General features: G+C 35.7%; 1 long non-coding RNA gene across 18 annotated transcripts in view; it reads right to left on the reverse strand.

The window, feature by feature from the left end:
* LOC139046208 (uncharacterized) overlaps positions 1 to 20119 on the reverse strand; it is a 150277-nt gene that overhangs the window by 69941 nt on the left and 60217 nt on the right. For 6 of the 18 annotated variants that reach the window (XR_011505951.1, XR_011505950.1, XR_011505953.1 and 3 more), the window contains exons 4-7: positions 15467 to 15604; positions 14953 to 14999; positions 13465 to 13594; positions 12175 to 12267 (exon numbers count right to left, since the gene is read on the reverse strand). The exons of 5 other annotated variants lie outside the window; for them this stretch is intronic. This is a non-coding gene — a long non-coding RNA (uncharacterized lncRNA). Of the gene's footprint in view, positions 1 to 12174; positions 12268 to 13464; positions 13595 to 14952; positions 15081 to 15466; positions 15605 to 20119 lie in introns of all 18 variants that reach the window. 7 more of the 18 variants (XR_011505957.1, XR_011505952.1, XR_011505959.1 and 4 more) reach the window with 5 other exon arrangements.

Consider the following 20119-nt stretch of genomic DNA (forward strand, 5'->3'; position numbering starts at 1 on the left):
GCTTCTCCTGAGAGTGAGAATGTGTGTTCGACACACAGGCTATTTGGCCCTTCTTAGCAAGTGCTTTGAAGGTCCTCCCTTGAACAGTAGAACTCAAAGACTCTTCTAGCACCTTTGGAAAAAAACTTTTGTCCTTAATTGGCCACTGTTTGAAACTCATTGGCTAAAACTGTGCATATACCATTCTTCCGGCTCAGACTCACTATTTCCCAGTGTGTATACATGTAGTGAATGATTAATTTTAAGTGCCTGTAGAAACTACAATGGTGAGTACATAAATTTAAGGCTGAATGAGTTTGCAAAGAGTGTTTTAAACATTATCCTAGCTATTTCAAATCTGCAGTTGATTCATGGATGTGAGTACAGAATACAAAATGCTGATCCACAGATGGATCCACTAAGCACTCTTAACTGCATATTGAGGTGCATGAGAATGATGCTACAAGCAGAATCAGGATTCAAGATGAGAGCTGGCATAAAAGAAGAGAGCACGATGTGAAAAATTGTGCCAGGGTTGCTCGCTAGAAACTACCAAGAACTTGTGGTCACCCAAGGATAGAGCAGGGCTCACCAGCTATATTTAGTGAGGGTTCAAAGATTTCCACCATGGAATCCTAACATCTCCTAAATTAAAAACAAAAAGAAAAACCTTTTACATGGCAAAAGGGATTTTGCAGATGTAATGAAAGTTGTTAATCATTTGACCTTAAATTAGGGATATTACCCTAGTTTAACTAACCTAACCAAATGATCCCTCTTAAAAGTTCCAGACACCAGGAGCCTGTTTGACTGGGACCCATCATCACAGGCAATTCTTGAGGACAAGGAAGCTGGTCTAAAGCTTCTAAGGCTGTTCTTTGTGACGAGCTCAGTTCCGTGGAATAATTTCATTACAAAAGGAGTAATATTTTATCTAATTAATTGCTATGGTGTCCAGCCTAGGATGTCAGTGTATGCTTGCTGAATTAATGAATGAATGAGCTATGTATCCAGCCACATGTCCAAGAATTATTTTCATAAAACTCCATCTTCTTGAGGAGTGCTGAGGGAAGACAATTAAGCACAAAAGAGTAAGGAAAGGGGACTGAGAATTCAAATTGGACAGGCAGAAAGAAAAACTAACTCCAGTAAATATCTGAAAATACCATGCATGCCCTGGTGTCATTTATGAATGTTCAAGTGTATAGTTTACTACTGGGTTGCCATGGCAAACTCCTAATGGGAACCTCTCCTTTGTCGGGGAAGCAGGGACATGAGAGTATTGACATCATTTCATTTTCCAGAAACCTTAGGGAGGTCCTGAAATGTGTCACTCTATAGTTAATTATTCACCAATTTTTGATGCCATACCCTCCAGTAAAATGGATGGATCTGCCAAAAATGATAAAGAGAAAAGCCTTTTTTGGAAACCAGTGAAGTAAATAAAAGCAAAATTGTCAGAACTATAGCATGTTAATTACTAGATAATGTTGAATAACATTAGGGTAAACCTTCCAAGCATTTGTCCTTATAAGATTCATGTTTTGTATACTATGCCATCATTTGAACATTAATCATCCCTAGGTAAAGAAAACTCTCAGAGTTTGAAGTTTACAGTTTGGTTTTAGTTAACCAAACCTGATAGTGCATGTAATTTAATGGAAGGATCTCTGACTAGGAGTCAATAGTGTGACCTAGAACTGCCTGGGACACTCACTTACCCCTCACCTTTAGGCAAGTTATTTTTAATAATTTTCTTTCAATTTCTACATATTAAAATTACACTAGTATATTAGCTTATCTTTAAGGTATCTTGATTCTAGATAAGCTTGGACTTTTGTCTTTTAGGAAAAACTTTTCAGTGGAGCACATGGGCTCAAATGAATGAGAAAAGCCATGTTGGTCATACGTTAAAACTTAGTGCTATGATTTTATTTGCACGCCTCTTATATTATTTATTCATTTAGTTAGTTAATTGCTCAGTTAGGTAGTTTTATTCCTTTTGGCCCCATTACCCTTGTAGATTTGTTTGTCTGTACGTGATCATTTAAATGCCTATTATTGTTTATATGACTGTATTAATTTACATATTGTTAGTGTACAATAATGGAATTGTTGTATTTCACCTTTTGCTGTATGTTGTTTTTTTATTCAGCACTGTGTCTTTAAGGTCTATCTACTCTGTTAATTGTTCATTTAGTCAGCTATTTATAACAGCTGCATAGTACTTCACAATGTGTATCTGTCACATGTTGCCTATATCCACTCCTCTGTGGTGGACACCCAGATGTCACTAACTCTGCAATAAAAACAATGCTGTAATCAACATCTTTATAAATGCTTGTCCGGGCATTTGCTTGGGGGATAAGCCCAGGAGCACATTTACTGGATCATATCATAGTTGTATATTTAATTTAACTAAATACTGACACATTGCACTCCTGAATGGCTGTGCTAGCCACAGGCTGAGGGGTTCTGGATCCTATATCCCCATCAGTGCTTGACATTATCCAGCTTTCTCATTTTTGTCAGTCAAAGAGATAAATTTAATTTCCATTTTTCTGATTACCAATACGATAAGCATTTTTTTATATAGCTTTACTCTTTTAGATTTCTTTTGTAAACTGTCGATTTATGTCCTATGCCCATTTTTCCTTTGAGGTCTCTGTCTTTCTCTTGGTGACTTTTAGAGTTCCTGTATAATCTTCTAGATAGTAATTCCTGGACTGTTTTTAAAAGTACAATTATTTTCTGCCCTTCTATAATGTGCCTGTTAATTTTATTCAAGGTGTTTTTTGTTGAACAAAACTTTTGCCTTACGGTGTGTGGTTTTAAAGTTTTAGGAAGTCCCTCCATGTTCTTACACAACAAGGGGATTTCTCCATAATTCTTTTATGAACTTTATAGTTTTACCTCTCACATATCACCTTGAATCCAGTGTCTATACAAGCTACATCTAATGTGTAATAAAATATATTTCATACAAGTTTATGTTGACTTTTTGTTATATTAGTTGTTGCAAATAAAAGTCAAATACACTTACTATTTGCATTAGAAAAATGTTGAATAATTCCACAGCAGTTTTGTACTATTTTGCCAGCATAACCTCCCGTGATATTTAACAGTAATAACTTTTTGCCCATGAGTCTCTTATTTTCTTTTTTTCCCTATACATGCTCCATTATCCTGTCCTGAAAGTCAGTCAGTTCTTAGGAATATGGACCTAAACCACAGGTGCTCAGGTTGAAGCCTCACCTGCCTTACGCCTAGAACCCCGCAAAAGGTCCTGGACCCTCTATAAAGCCCCAGTTTAAGTACCTGCTCCAGCAGCTCACTCTTCAACTGTCTTCAGCTTTCTCTTCAACTCTGGTTTCCCCCAGCCCCGAGGTACAGTCTTCAACTTGCCATTGACATAGCGGGGGGTCAACTGGGAATGCCTTTTCCCACACTTACTCATTCTCTTCAGTCTTTTACTTTGGGCATAAACTTTGTATTGCATATCTATAAAGGCTGAGTCTTTGAAATTAAGTCAATCCAAGATCCTACAAATTAAAACTTCAGTTTTCTGAAACAAGGAAAACAAAGATGGTTTCTTTCAGGTAGCAACTATTCCTTGCAAAAATCAGTGTCTCTGACTGAACAGTGAAGAGCTAGGGTCAGAAGGGACACCAGGAACACAACCCAGCTTGATTAATACATTAGAATATATACTGTTGAAGGGGGCTCCCGGGAGAGGGCTGAAGTAGGCTTAATCAGGATAGAAGGCAATGGGCTTCAGGCCCAGGTTAGCCCCCAGGGTGAAGAACACAGGGCTCCAAATGGAACTAGGAATCCATGGAATGGAACCAAGTTAACAGGCTCCAGTTAGGATAACAAAGAAGAGGGAAGTTAAATGAGGTAGAACACGAGGTTTCAAAAGTAGACTAGGAAAATCATCAGGACACTAAAATCAATCCAGAGCCTTAGAGAAAATAGGACCATAAACATTAAGGATGTAAGAGATCTTTAATATTATTTGATTTAAGGTCTTGTCTTCATATTGATACGATTTTTTATCCATACTATAAACACGGCATCAGAGGCCAAGTGATACACCTTCGTTCCTGGAAGGTGGGTGAGTGGAGACGAAAATACAGGTCTCTTTCCCTCTTAGCTCCATGCGCACATATATCATCCTTTTCCTTCTGAGGCAGTCACCTTCCCCTCAGCCAGCTGGCTTTTAGGTCAAGATCTGGCAGGGCAACTACATTGCTACTTAGCATAACTACAGCTTCTATTAGAGGTTTAAGGCAAATCATGATAGCTTTCTCTCCTGTGCTTAATTTTCTTCATCTCCTACTACATTCTAGATGTTGCTCCTTGCGCTAGCCAGTCAATTAGCTTTTTCTTACACGAATCTTTTCTTTTTTCCTCAATCCTTTACACTTTCTAATTTTTCTTTTGGTTCCTCTCCCCCTTTCTTCCTTTTCTTTTTTCTTCTTTCATTTGACATACATGAGTAGCACTTCTGTATATGAGTTAAATATGAAGAACAGACAAATTAATAATATGGCTGCTTCCTTCACAAACGGATTTGTAGTCCAGTATTCTAGTCAGAATTTGTTTGTAGTTCAAATCAGCATCACCAATCTTTTTCTGTAAAGAGCCGGATAGCAAATATTTTAGGCTTTCTGGGCCAATTTCTGTTGCATTCACTCAACTCTGCCATTGTAGCACAAAATGTAAGCGAATAGGGATGGCTGTGTCCCAATAAAACATTATTTACAAAAACAAATGATAGGCCAGATTTGACCAGTGGGACACAGTTTGCCAACCTCTAGTTTAACTGTACATTTAAATAATACGAGAAATATTATAAGAGGGATATAGAGAAAGAGATATGGGAACCAAGAGGACTCCCCTCCTTTCAACCAATTCATGTTCTACCCATTAATCAATAGTCTTGGTTATATTTACTTTAGACATGATAGCTTTCTAAAGTAATTCTCCTTCTTTCTTGATATTTTTTATTTCTTACTTACTACACATAATTATTGAAGAATCTGCTAGATTATGAAATTGTGTCGAACTATCTTGATGACATAATAATGAGCAATATATTGGACATAGATTTTATTTTTGCCATAGTCTTCTCTATAAATAGATTTGATACTATATCATCACTATTCTTGGAGAATTAGAACATTTTCCTATATGGCTAATAAACACTGGGTTTCTAAAAACATGCACTGTGAACAATTTATGGTATTCAGCCTTCATTATAGAATAAAATGTCTGAGAGACTATGGAAACAAATTCACCAATATGGTAAAGAATGGAGAGTTAATGCACAGCTATACTCAAAAAGACAAACGTGCCTATCATTCGTTGCTGCATATGGGTTTAAGGTTTCTCAAAATTGTGTCTTGAGGAAAATGCGTTAGGGAAAGTACCTCATAATATTAGTACTCAGGTAAAAGATCAATAGCAATATCAACATAATGGTTTTCACCTGGGGTGATTTTACCCCTCAGGGGACATTCGGCAATGTCTGGACACATTTTTGATTGTCACAGCTGAGGGGAATATAATGGAATCTAGTGGGTAGAGGCCAAGGATAAGGCTAAACAGCCTATAAGGCACAGGACAACCCCCACAACAAGGAATTATCCAGCCAAACAAGTCAATACCAATGTTGAAAAATTCAGTCCAGCCTTTTAGGTCATGGAGTTAAGTTTCTTTTGTAAAAAAAAAAATCAAGAAATGTTTATTTTGAGATACCTGTAGATTCACATGCAGTTGTAAGCAATAATATAGAGATAATATAATAATAATAATAATATATCGTGTATCCTTTACCCACTAAGTTGCTACTAAGGACAATATTTTGTAAAACTATAGTACAAAGTTATAATCAGGATATTGGCATTGATGTAGTCCAAACACGCAACATTACCATCACAACAAGGATTCCTCATGCGCCCTTTTATAGCCACACCAACTTCCGTCCAAACTCAAGCCTATATATTGTATGATTCCATTTACATGAAATGTCCAAAATATTCACATCTATGGAGACAAAAAATAGAGTACATGGTGGTGACCAGGGCTTGGGGGAGAGGGAAATGGGGACTGATGCAAACGGGTGTAGGGATTCTTTCCGAGGTGGTGAAACCCTCTAGAATTAGATTTTAATGACTGTTATACAACTTTGTGAATACAATAAAAACCACTGAACTGCGCATTTTAAATGAGTGAATATTATATTACTTGAATTATATCTCAGTAAAGTCGTTAAAAACTGAAAAAATCAATCAGCCAATTTGTGTGTTCTAATTATGGATTACTTTGTTCTTTTGTTTGATGTGTCCATTCTTTCACAATTGCTGCATTGTCTTCATTGCTACAGATTTTTAATGTCTTAAAATCATGTCGAATGGTCTTCCATCATTCTTCACTGTTTCTTTTAATTGCTCTGACTCTTCTAGTTCCCATACCTTTTCATATAGATTTTAAAATCATTTTGTCTATATCTGTAAAACTCCTGCAAGGGTTTTGCTTGTAATTATGTTAAATATATGAATTATTTGGGGGAGAAAACTGACATCTTTACTCTTGAGATCTCCAATCCATGAACATGGTGTTTCTCCACTTTGGGTCTTCTCTAATCACTTCTGTCAACATTTTGTAGTCTCCGGTATACAAATCTGGCACATGTTTTGTTAGATTTGTACCTAAGCATATAATTTTGGGAAGAAGCTATTGTAAATGTTTTTTAAAATAATTTAGGCTTCCAATTGCTCAGTAGTATGTAGAAATACAAGTGATTTTTGTGCGTTGACCTTGGATTCCGTAACCTTGAAACTTACTTATTATTTCTAGAGGGTCTTTTGTAGATTTCTTGGAATTTTCTGTCAAAAATCATGTCACCTGTGAATAGGGACAGTTTTATTTCCTCCTCTCCATTCCATATATCTTGTATTTCTGTTTCTGGCCTTATTGCTTTGGACAGAATTTCTAATGTAATGTTGAATAGGAATAGTAACCATGGACATCATTCCTTTATCCCTAAACTCAGGGAGAAATCATTCAATCTTCCATCATTAAGTATGCTGTTAGCTACAAGGTTTTTGTCAACGTCGCTTACCAAATTGATGAAGTTCCCTTCTATTCCTAGTTTGCTAAGAAATTTTTATTATGAATGGATGTTGAATATTTTCTCAAATGTATTTTCTTCATCAATTGATGTAATCGTGGTTTTCTTTCTTTAGACTGGCTAAATGGTGGATTAATTGATTAATTTTTGAGTGTTGGATCAACCTTGCATTGTCACAATAAACTCCTATTTGATCATGGTGTATTCAATTTGCTAATGTTGGTTGAGGATGTTTGCCTCTTTGTTCAAAAAAAATATTTGTTTAGTCTGTTTTTTTCCCCTTGTACTTCCTATATCTGGTTTTGCTATCATGATAATCCTGCCCTCATAAAATAAGCTGGGAAGAATTTCCTCCCTTTCATTTTTAAAAAGATCTTTGTAAAATTGGTGTAATTTCTTTTTTATATGTTTGCTAGAATTTGCCAGCAAAAACGTCTGGGCCTGGAGAATCCTTCTTCAGAAGTTTTAACCATGAATTCAATTTTTTAAGTAGTTAAATCATTATTCAGGTTATCTATTTCATTTGGGAGAGTCTTGAGCATACAGATTCTTTACAATCATGGGAGAAATGCTCTTCAAGTAATTGTTCCATTTAATCTAGATTAGCTAATTTATGTCCATAAAGCTGTTTTTATTATTCCTTTATTCTTTTAATAGAATAACAGAATTATTATTAATAATAATAGAGTAATACAGGGTTTGTAGTGATAGACCATCTTTCATTTCTAATACTCATAACATGTGTCATGTTTATTTTCCTTGATTAGTCTTGTTCGAAGTTTGTCAATTTTTTGATCTCTTTAAACAACAAGCTTAGAGTGTCATTAATTTTCTCTATTGTTCTTATGTTTTCAATTTCATTAATTTCTGCTCTTATCTTTATTATTTTTATTATTAACTTTTTCCTCTTCTTGCTTTGGGTTAACTTTGTTCTTTTTACTAATTTCCTTGGATGGAAACTTAGATTGTTGATTTGAGACATTTCTTCCATTCTAATACAAGCATTTAATGTTATAAATATGCCTCTAAGCACTGCTTTAGCTACATGCACAAATTTTGATATGTAGTATTTTCACTTTCATTCAGGTCAAAATATATTCTTATTCACCTTAAGACCTCCTCTTTAACCTATGGATTATTTAGAAATGTCATTTAACGTCAAGGTGTTTGAAAATATTCCTTTTCTCTTTCTTCCATTTGTTGCTAATTTAATTTCATATGGTCAGCGAATAAACTTTGAATGATTTAATCCCTTTTAAATGTGTTAAAGTTTATTTTATGACATAAGGTATGGTTTACTTTGGTGAATGGTCCATGTGCACTTGTATTCTTCTGTTGTTGAATGGAACATTGTATACATGTCTATTAGACCCAACTGATTGATGGTGCTGTTTAGTTCTTCTGAATCCTTGCTGATATTCTGTCTAATAGTTCTGTTAATTGTGGAGTAAGGAATGTTGAAGTCTCCAACTATAATTGTTAATTTCTATATTTCTTCTTTCAATTTTATCATTTTTTTGCTTCATGTATTTTGAAGTCCTATTGTTTGTGCTTACACGTTTAGGAATCTTACATCATTTTGGTGAATTGACCCTTTTTTCATTAAGCAATGCTCCCTGGTAATTTTATTCGGTCTGAATTTTAAAATGTCTAATATTACTAAAGCCACTCTAGCTTTCCTTTGATTGGCATTTCCATAGTATATCTTTTCCATTCTTTTACTTTCAACCTAACTATATCATTATATTTGAAGTAAATTTCTTACAGAAAACACATACTTGGTATATTAGTCAGAATTCTCCAGAGAAATAGAACCAATAGGATGTATATATCTGTAGACATAGATGTATTATAAGGAATTGGCTCATGTAATTATGGAGGCTGACTCATAGCAAGATCTGCAGTTGGCAAGTTGAAGACACAGGAGACCTGATGGTGTAGGTCCAGTCCAGGTCCAAAGCCTGAGGATCAGGAGAGCCAGTTGCTGTGGATAGAATTGTGGTTTCCCCCCTTCCAAATTCATAAATTGAGGCCTTAATGTGATAATATAGGAAGATAGGCCTTTGGGAGGTAATCAGGTTTAAATGAGATTATGAGGGTGGGGCCCTCATGATAGGATTAGTGCTCCTATAAGAAGAGACACCAAAGCTTGCTGTTTCTCACTCTGCCATGTGAGGACACAATGAGAAGGTGGACATCTGCCACCCAGGAAGAGATCCCTCACCAGAAAATCAAATTGGTCAGCACCTTGATCTTAGATTTCCTATCCTCCAGAACGGTGAGAAATAAATTCTTGCTTAAGCTGCTCAATTTTCGCTATGGCAGCCCAAGCTGACTAATGAACTGATGCTGTAGTTCCAGTATGAGCCTGAAGGCCTGACAACCAACAGAGCCAATGTTGTAGTTCTAGTCCAAAGACCAGCAGGCTCAAGAGCCAGGAAGTGCTGCTGTTTCATTCAGAATCTGAAGGCAAGGTAAAAACCACCATCCCAGCTCAAAGGCAGTCAGGCAGAAGGAACTCCTTCTTCTCATGAAAGAGTCAGCATTTCTGTTCTAGTCAGGCATTCAATTGGACAGAGGAGGCACACCCACATTAGGGAGAGCAATCTGCCTTATTTAGTCTACTGTTTCAAATGTTAATCTCATCCAAAAAATATCTTCATATATACATCCAGAATAATGTTTGATCAAATATCTGAGCATTTCATAGTCCAGTCAAGTTGACACATAAAAGTAACCATTACAGTTGGGCCATTTTTTATTCCATTTTGATAATCTCTCTCTTTTAATCAGCATATGTAAATCACTTACATTGAGTGTGATTACATATGTGGATTTAAGTTTACTATTTTATTTTTTTCTATTTATTCCTTCTGCTTTTTACCTTTCTTTCTCCTTCCCTGTTTCTTTGGACTATTTGACTTCTCTGTCTCTCTGTCTTTCTCTCTCTCTTTCTCTATGGCTCTCTCTCGTATTCCATTTTAATTTATTTCTTGTTTTTGGACTATATATCTTTTATGGATTTTTTTAGTGATTGCTCTAGGGGTTATACTTAACTTTTAACAGTCTGCTTAGAATTAACTTTTTACCATTCCAAGTGGAATGTAGAAAACTTACCAACTTAGATGTCCCTTTACCCTACCCTCTTTATGTTACGTTGGCTTATATATTACATTAACTTACATTGAAAACCTCTTGAGAAAATCTTACATTTTTTTTCTTTCAACTGTGAAAAATATTTAAAAAACTGAAGAGAAATATAGTCTATTATATTTACTCAGATAGTTAACATTCCTTTTTCTTTTCCTTTATTCCAAATGTTTTAATTCTACTTCTGATAAAATTTTCCCTTTGGAAAGAATTTGGCAAAGAATTTCCTTTTGCAATTATTTTAGAGCAAGTCTTGAGACAATGAATTCTCTTAGCTTCCTCCTCCTTAGAATGTATTTATTTCACTTTCATTCTTGAAGGGTATTTTCTCTGGATAAGAATCCTAGGTTGACAGCTCTTTTTTTCAGCCCTTTAAAAAGGTTGTTGCACTTTATTCTGGCCACCATGATTCTAGATGAGACATCTATAATAATCCAAATCATTGTTCTATTATAAATAGTACATCATTTTTCTCTAGCTGATTTCAAGAAATTTTTCTTTGTCTTTAGTTTTCAGTGTTTTGATTATGATGTGTAAGGACCTGAATTTCTTTACATTTATCCTGCTTTGGGTTCATTGAGTTTATTAAAGCTGTAGCTTTCTATCTTTCAACAAACTTGAGAAGTTTTAGCCATTATTTTTTGAAGTGTTTTTCCTCACTACACTCCTTTTCTTCTCATTCTGGTACTCCTATGATATAAATGTTAAAACTTTTGCTATTGTTCCACAAGTCCCTGGGGTTATGTCCACTTATTTTTCAATCTTTTTTACTTTTATATTTGAAATATATAATTTCTAGTGATCTCTCTTCAAGTTGAGGGGTCCTTTCCTTTGTCATTCTTATTCTGCTGTTGAACCAATCCAGTGAGCTTTGTTACTCTCAATATTTTAATTTTTATTTCTAAAATTTCTACTCGGCTCTTGTTTTGATTTTCTGTTGTTTTGCTGATAAATTTCTACCCTTATATTCATTTCAAGAGTATTTGCCCTTACTTCTTGTATTATTTTCATAGTAGCTGCTTTAAAGCGCTTGTAAGATAATTCTGACTTGCATGTCATCTGTGTTTTGGTGTCTGCTGATTTCATTCCCCCACGACATTTGAGATTTTCCTTGTTCTTCCTATGCTGAGAAATCTTGGATTGTGTTCTGAACATTTTCAATATTTTGTTATGATAGTCTGGGTCTTGGTTAAATCCTTGGAAGCACGTTGATATTTTGTTTAGAAGTCAATCAACTCAGTTGGACTCAGGCCACAAGTCATGACTAGCCTTTTGAGGGTTGTGGTTTTAGTGTCAGTTCCATTTTCAAAGCCTTTGAAATGCTTTTTATATCCGTCCCATGTTTGCTACACCCAGTGGCCAGTCTGAGATTGATGGTAGTCTATGTCTTATTTCAGTTCACAGAGCTTTCAGTATAATGTTTAGGGTCAGGTCCATGTACACAAAGCTCAAGAGTGATCCTAAGATTTTACAAACAACTTTATGGGTCATCTCTCTAAATTTTTCTCTCTACATTGATATCCCCAGTTCTTTCTGGCCAAAGAGCTGGGGATTAGTTATCTTTCTCTGATTTTTACATTTACAGTAAATTTACATTACTGCACCCTTATCTAGAGCCAAGAAGCAGGAGGAGAGAGAGAGGAAAAAGAAACAGAGGTTTGTCCAACCCGCATAGGGCCACAGATCCTCTGACAGAAAAGAAAAGTTATCTCCTCTCAGAGTTGTAGAGTTGTGGGCCCTCTGCTGTAAAACTCCTGCTAATAAGACACACCTTTTCTACCCCTCAAACCTGAACTAGAGGGTTTCTTTTAGAGCTTTCTCTATCCATGCTGAGGCCCACTTCCAAATTTTACGGTGAGTTGACACCAGGCCTAGGGTTACTGGAGGACACACAAAAAAGGTAAACTCACTGCCAGTTTGATCTTATCTTCTCTAATTGGTCTGCTCTTTACTCTTCATAGTCTTCAAATAGCTGCTCAATGCATTCTCTCCAGGATTTATAGCTGCATTCAGTGACAGAGAAAGGATAAAGTGTGCTTACTGTGTCTTATCCAGAATCAAGAACCATGGTTACGTTTGGAAACAAACTTTATGAGCATGTTATCAATAAAAAATATAACAAATAAAATGTGCCATATTGGAATTCTAGTTAAGCTGTGGTATTTTGCTCTTTATTTTAACACAAGATCGTTAATATAAGATCCTTTAATATAAATATAAGACATTTATAAAAATATAAATTACACCCAGTTCCAACTCATTCGTTCAATACAAAAAATATTTATAAAACAGCTCCTTCAAGCAAGGCAATATACTAGGCACTACAAGGTACAATACTATTTCACATGGTGTCACAGGCAACCAGTTGTGTGGCACTGTAGAATCTAAGGTACAATGGATTCCCCATTGTCAGCAGGACAATTCCTTTGCTTGGGAAGAAGCAATCACATTCATCATCTTATCTAATTTCAGTTTCGTTCTCTTAACTCAGCAGGCAATCATGTTTATCATATTTAGGAAAAATTATTATTTTGACAGATTGATAAGCTATTTTTTCAAAACTCTGTGTTAGGCCTATTTTTTGATCAAATTGTTGAAAAGTATCCATGTTTTACCTTTCTGATCTATGGCTCTATTTTAATATTCAGTTATACAACTCGTCTGCATTCTTCTCAAGGAATGGGTAGCTAAGTCACTCTTTTGCCATATCACTAAAAATTATTTTCCTGAACTATTATGAACACTGGTAATTGGTTTATTTACTATTTTTGTGAGAAACATTATCAAATTCAACATGTGAGCAAACCTTATTAACCAAGCCTGCAAAAACTAGACTTAAGATAAATAAAAACCTTAAGATATTATTGAAAGCAACAAAAGTTTTTCCTTCTTACTAGCATGTTTAAAGATTAGGATTACTTTTTGCTTTATTGAATGAAAAGGGTTAATATTATCAGGACATCAATAAATGATAAATGAAAGCAATTAATGAGTAGGAGAACCATAGTAATATTCAATAACCTGGTATTATTGCTAAGTTTGACACCATTAAAGTGAAATTCTGCCTAGAGGAAGTGTATCAGAGTGTGGTTAAAAAAAAAGTCTGCATGCTTTAAAAATAAAATATACATGTCTGTAACTAAAGAGCTCATTAAAGCGGCAAATGTCATTCACTCTAAAATGAGAAGATAAAACTTTACCCAAACTCTGTTCCTCAAGAGTTAAAATACTGTAGCATCAGATGGTTCAGTATAAAATTCTGGCTCTGACGCATTCTGTTTTCAGGATCCTGAGCAAGTTACTTGCTATTCTAAATCTTGGTGTATTCATCTGTACAATGGGGGATAATAATATAATTTACTTCAAAAAGTAGCTATCAAGATAAAATAATATAAGAAGACAGTGCTTGGCACATATTACCTAGTAAATAGCTGCTATTATTATCACTAAAGGAGTTATCCAGTAGAGCTCAGTATTTTATAAAAAATGGAAAATAAATCTTTACGTGGCAAAGACATCTCTGGAGGACCATCCAAGTCACCCATCTGACAATGTGATGTTTTTGTGGATTTTTTAAAAAATTTCTCTCATCCTCTGGAGTATGGTATGTGTGGGTTTGAGGTTTCCATAATTCTCTTAATTAGAAGAGGTACCAATCCAGTGAAATTTGTCTCTGTCAATTCATATTATTCTCTACAATGCCTGTTTATTCACTTTTTTTTCACCCATTTATTCAACTGATACTAATTGAGCCTACAAAATGCCAGGCACCATGCTAGGCACTGTGGATAAAAAGATAATTAAGATATAGTCCCAGCTTTTGAATGGTACCCAATTTTTAGCAGAAAGATAAACACTGACATCAAAATTTCAGTGGTATGCTGAAGTCATCTTGCATCTGCTCATAAGAACCAACTGCTAAAATTCCAGGAATTTTGCAAGCCAGTCGTTAAACTCTGTCATTACTAAAAAAACTAGATTATGTAAATTTTTATGATTAAATAAACTATATTAACATACAGGTAATAATTATTCAAAACTCATCACTTTACCATTTTACTACATTTTACTATTATCTATGCTTTTGAGTTTATTTATATCTGTTATTTCTATATGCTGGAAATCTTATATAATGTTGTGTTACTGTACATCTTTTCCCAATTCCATGCTTTGTGATTAGCACATTGGCCACTTGAAATCAGCCATGGTAGAGTATTTACACCATGGAAATTGGCAAACATTACAAATTAGGACTTTTCCCCCTACAGCTACATTTGTTAAACAGTTGCCAGCATAACAATTCATCTAATTATAACACACTGTGATATGTATCATCAGAGAGATATGTATAAGATGCTGTAGAAATACAAATGAATTGATCAATGAACCACTGACCAGAGAAATTAAGAAAGGCTTTGTGGAGAAGGGATATTTGAGTGGATTACCTTTAGAAAGATTTGGCTCTTCAAGAACCCTGAGGAATGGAAAGAGTCTTTTGAAAACTGGGATAGACTATATCATTGCTCCCAACTATTCAGTCCTCCTTCCTGTTTTACATCACTACCCATTGCCTTTGGACTTGGCCTTCTGAATTGATTTAGCCAATGGCATTTCAGTGGACACAAAGAAAGCCACCTTGACCAGCTTCAAGAGACCTTGCATGTGCTTGCCAGCTCTCTTGCTCTTACCTTTGCCTGGAGAATGTAGCACTTCATGTAAGGGCAATTCTTTCATCCTAGGTACCAGAATGAGAAGACATGTAAAGCAGAGATGCAGCCACCTCTCACTAATTTCAGCTGACCATAGACAGCAGCAGCTGGCATGGTAACATGAATAAGAAATTAATCATTGTTGTGTTCTGTTGATATTAGAGGGTCATTAATTATCACAGCATAATATATTGAAAGCTGACTGTTAAACATAAGGTGGGATTTAACATTGGTACTTCCCTCCTTACTAGTCATTGCCAGGGAAGCTTTCTTGTAAATAAAATGAATCTGTGATACACCCAAAATGCTTTCAAAACATGGTTAGAGGGACTTTGGTATAGTCACTTTTGAGAGCAGGAAACTATAGAAAACAAATAGAAGATGGAGATTCTAGAATTACACTATATATATTACAACTTTTTCTCAAAGGCAACACTGCATAAAACTCCAGCTTGCATATATCATCAAAGAGTTAGAATAAGAAGGAACCTACATAATCACATCACCCAGCTCCTTAGTTTCACAATCCGGGAATCCAGGGCTCAAGGAAGTTGAATGGTTTGTGTCAGAAGTGAGCCAGAAGCTGGGATACAGCTCAGGTCTCCTAATTTCCAGCGTAGTTCTCTGTCTTCTACACAATAATAACAATAAAGATAATAGCTAACAATTTTTACATATTTACTATGAACAACACTCTGTTTTAAGTACTTTATACATATAAATTCATTTAATCCTCACCAACAAAAAAGGAAAAACAATTATGAGGCTAGTATTATTGTTAATATTTCATTTTAACAAATAGAAATCTTAAAGTAAACAAAGTACCCATGAGCACGTACCTTTAAAGGATCGTTAAGATTTCACAGCCTCACAATTTATCACTGGGCCAATTTGCCTCACTCATTATGCCGGGAGGTGCTAAGACATTGAAACTGTATACAGGACACTCTTTTCTTTTTGAGGGCCAGCATATCATTTTTTCTTATAAAGATCACAATGTTGTTTTATTTTGAATAAAATTGTCTTTTATTTTGAGAGATCCATCACTTTTCAAATTATTGCGTGCTCTAACCAAAACTACCTACTCAGAAGACAACTCTTTGTGGGGAGGAGTATTTTGTTTGTTTGTTTGCTTTGACTTAAAACATTCTCCCCAAAAACACTGGAAATTACAGAAATTAAAGACTAGCAACTTGCCAGAGATTCATAAAATAATTATAATACCTGTTAGGAAAGGGACCAATTTGTTGAGAGAAAGCTACCACCCTCAAGCCTATGTCAGCAAAGAAATGTGTAGATGTGCCAACAGATCAAAATGTTTCTTTTCCCATTTTATTGGTTAAGTAAAGCAAAATTTCTTTCCCTTAATGTTCAGAATTTTTAAAAATTTGAGGATCGGTTTACAATAACTTTTGACGTTAACTAGATATGAGTTGAGAATATTTTGATTTTGGTGAGCACTGATGAAATTAGCCCAAGGCTTAAGTTTTTCCTTTGCTTTCAGAAGAAGCTTCCTGAGAGCAGAGAGAAAATTGTCTCCTAATTCCTTTGGTTTCTTGATTGCTTCCTTTCTCCAATTCACTTTGCATGTGAAGACATGGTTTTGTAACAGAATTCCACAACAATTTAGAAGCTAATCCTTATGCTTACTGAATTACCTGATGGAATTAGTCTCCGTGTAAATTCTATTCCCCTAGTTCTTCCTTGGCTTCCCACCTTTGGGACCAAACAGCCACAGATATTCAATAGAACCAGCCATACTGAGCAGCAGTCTCGTACCTGCCAGAAAGCCATCCTGGTAATCCCAACTATGTCAAAGTGCTCTCAAATGTATTAACTTGTGTTGTCATCAAAATACAGCTATTTCTCTAAGCAAGAATTGAATCCACTATTGTCTTTTATTTGCCTTCAGGAACACCAGAGAACTCCAGAAAAGTATGACCAATAGAAAAGTCAGAACCTAATGTACTTTCTTATCAAGAGAGTAATCCCTCTCATTAACTATTCTTTTCACTTCGGGTTAGCTTTTCTTAGCATTTCCTTTGCTTTCTCACCCACCAGACATTCTGATCCTCCATATCACCTACATTTATATTGGATAAAATCTCATAATCATGTAGGGGAGGAAGACATTTCCTCTACCCGCTGTGGGTTCTTCTAGCTGTAGAACAAATTCAATTCACATGAGACAGAATAACAGGAGAAAATTAAACAAAGCTTTATAACATGTATACATGGGAGAGGCTCAGGCAACCTGAGCAACTCGCCAAAATGGCTGAAGCCACCACCTTAAATATCATCTTCAGCTAAAGACAAAGGAGGATGTTGGGGGGGGGGGGGAGTCGATCATGGGATATTACCACACAAGTACAGTAAACAAGATGCATACTTAAGTCCTTGCCTTTGGCATTGATTAAGAGTTTCTAGAGATAAGGTCATCCCCCCTTCTTCCTGGTACAGAGATGGAGACACCTTTACAGATGGAGATTTCCTTTACAATGTAAATGTCTCTTAACAAAGGGTAAGTAAATTCTACTTTTCAGAGTCTCTTTCCTGTCTGCAGTTTATTAAAACTGTTTATTAAAGCCCCAAATAATCCTCATGCCAAAGAGACATATCTTGGGGTGGCCAATTCCAGTCCCCCACAATCATTTGGTGTTCAGTGAAGTGAAGAATGACGAAGAATAGAGTTTTCCACAACTACTTTTTCTTTTACATGAAAATCCTTTTCATGTGGGAATGTCTCTATCTTTCAGATTTACCATTGAATAATGAATAGAAGTTAGTTGAGAGTTTACTTATGTTAGTACTAGAATTTACTCATTGAGCATTCTTTAATACAAAGAAGCATAGAATTAGGAATTATGCTAAAGAAAGAGAATACCATAAATGGGGGAGCAACTTGTTCTGATGATTAAATTTAATTCTGGGCCTTTGGCTTAGAAAGCTCCTTTTAATATCTCTGCTTTAGAAATGGTCTAGTCGAATATGCTAGTTTCTTTTATTTCTTTATAAGCCTACATCTTTCTCAATCATATTATATATATATGTATATATATGAAAGTGTACTTTATTTTTTATTCAATTGTTACTTTAGCAGTGTCTGCAATTAAGAACCAGCTCACTAAATGAACTGTAATTATTGCAAATTGTGGTAAGCACCAGTAATTAAAATGTTGCAGTAATGCTAGCCAGCTTTGCTAGATGCCCTTTGAGAGTAGCATAAAATGATATTATGTCTTTAACTGTTGTTTGTATTACAGATGAGAAAACCTGGAAATGCAGGCCTTCAGAATCCTTTGGCTGAGTCTTTAGAGCATAATGTGAAGTGGGGATTAGCAGTTATCCGGCGAATTCAAACTGGGAAGATAGTCAATTTGGTTAATTCCACAGTCAAAGCGGCTTTTTCTTTAAAATGTGCAATCTTTAGGGCATAAACATACATGGCTTCCCCATGAGGGGAAAATGAACAATAAACTCTAATCTCTTCTTTGTGTTTGCAGGATGCTAATAGCAAGCCTTCTGGGTACAAAAGCAAGACGAAACTCCTTCAATACCCACCCATCTTTTGAGGCTCCTCACCCAGCTGCCACCCCCAGTGAACTCTCCAGCTGTGCAGTCACTTGGCAGACTGCACTGTTATGCATAACTGAAGCTATGTGTGTGTGACTCCAGTACAACTGGTGAATACGGATTGTCCACACAAAAACTCCCTAACTATCTGCAAGTGAAAAACAATGGAATCAATGATTTGGTGATCACAAAAATGACCTAAATTTCAGTTTTAGCATGGACTGATCCATCGATCAATATATTTATTTCTTTGCTTTTTTTCCAACTTTGCTCACGGTGATCCAAAAATGCCATCTAATTAACCAAAGGTTGTGACTTAGAGAAAGATGGTAACATGGGTGTAAATTTAATGAACTATACAACTTTGTAAAAACAGTACTAATGAATAGGTACTACGTTCCACAGATTTAAGTACAATTAATCTCCATAAGGTCCTCAGGGACTACAGGGGCTTGGAACAAGGGAAACAATGGTCATGTTATAAGATGAAGGACAGACATTTGCCACTCTGTGATGCTGAAAGTAATCTGGTCTCTAAAAACATTCCAACCGCCAAACACAGCGGACAGGCCCTCTGGTCCTGGCTATGATAGATTATTGGATATTGGAATAATTCTCCCACCATAAATAATTGTGAATCTAGTCAAGAAATGAAAAGGAAGTGATTTCAGACTTTGTGCAACAGACAGTACAAGGGGTTTGATCCTTGAGAAAAAGTAAACACACAAAGTTAGCTGTACATTCACCCTGGCATGCTTCCTGGGGGCCTTTTCAAATTGGAGCTTGGGGAAACTAGAGTCCAAACAGAGAGCACTGGTCTCTCCAGGCAGAGGAAAGAGAGGTTGGGTCCAGGGCTGCTGAAGTGGCCAGAATTTGGAGAGTAGGGTACCAGATAGGAGGAAGCAACATATTAGAACAAGCGCCAGCCATCTGCATAGGGTCCCCTTCCATCTTTAGCCAAATAATAAGCTGCGCATACACAGAGTAAAACTCCATGAGGCTAGAAAATCCTAGTTACACAGGGTCTGTGAGACGAACGGAGATGGTACTCAGTGCTGGAAGACTTTGGAGTTCCAAGCAGCCAGAGTGGAGCTCTCTCTCTCTGAAAAACCCAGTTGTTCCATTGAAAGTTTAGAAAGGCCATACCTTAAGAATAGACAAGTCTAGTCCTAAAGTAAAGGCTACTCTAGAACCATTTTAACAAAGTCTGAAACTAGCCCTCAAGATAATCAAGTTCGGCTACCAGCAAATTAACTGCCTGGTAGAACAAATGGCAACATTCTTTTAAAAAGATAGCATAATTTAGACTTTAAATAATGTAACATTAACAATGCCCCAGATTCAGTTGATATTTACTGGATATACAAAGAAGAATTTTAAAATGTTACTTATCAGCAGGAGAGTTAGAGTGAACAGAAACGAAGTCAGACATGACACAGATGTTGGAATCAGCACACAGTGACTTTAAAACAGTTAATAGACATGTGCTTGGGATTAAAGAAAAAGGTAATGTGTGAAAAGATGGAAAATCTCAACAGAGAAATATAAACTATGAAAAGAAAAAAATGGAAAT

This window comes from Equus asinus, chromosome 9, assembly GCF_041296235.1.
Source record: "Equus asinus isolate D_3611 breed Donkey chromosome 9, EquAss-T2T_v2, whole genome shotgun sequence".
In the NCBI taxonomy this organism is placed as follows: Eukaryota; Metazoa; Chordata; class Mammalia; order Perissodactyla; family Equidae; genus Equus; species Equus asinus.